The 1,726-nt window shown below is 46.3% G+C and overlaps 1 non-coding gene across 1 annotated transcript; it reads right to left on the bottom strand.

The window, feature by feature from the left end:
* Positions 1-1,425: 1,425 nt before the first annotated feature.
* Trnal-uaa (transfer RNA leucine (anticodon UAA)) lies at positions 1,426-1,508 on the bottom strand. Its single transcript has one exon. It is a non-coding gene; the product is annotated as a tRNA-Leu (tRNA).
* Between the last annotated feature and the right edge of the window lie 218 nt (positions 1,509-1,726).

The raw sequence follows: 1,726 nt of genomic DNA, 5'->3' as shown, positions 1-1,726 counted from the left end.
TTAGTGTTTGAAAAGAAAGTGCTTAATTGAGACGAAGATCATTGATGCCAGAGAGGGGTTTTATCATAGAATTAAAACAATGCTCATGAAAGTTATCTCAGTGATGAGTGGTTCTGCTTAATGGAATGTTTGTTATTAAAGATTTAAAGGAAGGGAAAAAGCCAACTTTCTGTCTGTATTGACATTACCTTAATTGCCTAAAGACAGTTATTTTACAAAATCAGGGTTGTCTAAACAATAAAATTTACCTCAAGATTACCAGTAGGTGTCACTGTTTAAATATACTGATAATATTTCCCCGCAGAGTTCTGAGCCTTTCGAAATAAAGACTTAATTCCCCGTCTCCAGATAAATGAATGGGCCTGAGGTTGGAAAGAAATGATGAATGTTTTCTAGGTTTTATGATTGTATTGAGGAATTTAATGAGTGTCCTTCAACTTATTCAAAAGTCTGGGGAGTTCCTTGAGCCATACCTACAAATTAAGATCTTAGACTGCTTTTATTAAAAACAGGGACCCCACAAAAAGATCAACGGCGCCAATTAACCAGGACGCAGAGGGGCTTGTGGAGACTGTAGCACCAACCAAGGACCATGCACAGACTGGACCTAGACCCTCTACACCGATGTAGCTGATGGGCAGCCCAGGCTTAATGCAGGTCCCCAACCAAGTAAGGGGAGCGGGGACTGTCTCTGATATGGACTCTGTGGTCTGATTTTCGATCACTTCCAAGCCTTGGCGAGGCTGCCTCGCTAAGCCATTGAGGAAGAGGATGAGCTCAATCCTGATGTGGCTTGACGTACTGAGATGTGTTCGGGTGGGGGGGCCGGGGGGAAAGGTAGAGTCCCTTTTCTGAGAGGGGGCGGGGAGAGGGAGGGAGGTGGGACCGGGAGTAGAAGGGAGGGGACTACGATTGGGATGTAAAGTGAATGAATGAATGAATGAATGAATGAATAAATAAATACTTTCGAAGAAAATAGAAGAAAAAGAAAAGGCCAAAATATGTAAAATTTGGGTCTTCAGACCAAATGGTACCTTCTTGGAATTAACTGAAGGGTTGCATGTGAACAAGTTAAACTTTAGAGGAAAAGAAAAGAAGGGACTGGGAAGCACCGACAGAGGCAGAGAAAAGCAGAGGCGGACTTGCGTTTTCCTTCTAGGCAGAAGTACTTTTGCAAAAGGTAGGCAGATCCCAGGCCTTCCCGCCAGGCCTCGTACCGCCTAGTATAGACAGCTAGCGGAAGTGGGCAGTAAGTCCCCTGCGGTGCACAGGTTCCTGGAGACGCAGTCGCTTCACTGAGGGAGACTTGCTCTAGTAAGGGTTAAACTACATTTATTTTAATTGGAAATAAGAACTTTGATTTTTCAAGCAATCTGGACCGAAAAAAATTAATATCCCGCGGAAAAAAACCAAAAGTAACACTTATACCAGGAGTGGGGTTCGAACCCACGCAGACATACGTCCATTGGATCTTAAGTCCAACGCCTTAACCACTCGGCCATCCTGGTTCAGGCGTGCACTCTTCCTTCTGCTCTCCCTATAAACCTTACAACGGCATCCTCCTTTTCCCTGTTACTCTGGGATGAGGTCGCCTGAGCGCTCCCGACTTTCTCGGCGCTGCTCCCGAGTCTCCGTGGCTACCACCCCGGTTTCGCACCGCCGCCGCCTCTCGCTGTTGCTCTGAGCTCGGCGGCGGCGGCAAGGAACTGCAGGGGCAGCGAGCAAG

This window comes from Acomys russatus, chromosome 21 (assembly GCF_903995435.1).
Source record: "Acomys russatus chromosome 21, mAcoRus1.1, whole genome shotgun sequence".
In the NCBI taxonomy this organism is placed as follows: Eukaryota; Metazoa; Chordata; class Mammalia; order Rodentia; family Muridae; genus Acomys; species Acomys russatus.
The sequence above is the reverse complement of the archived record's forward strand: the minus strand, read 5'-3'. Positions and strand labels throughout refer to the sequence as shown.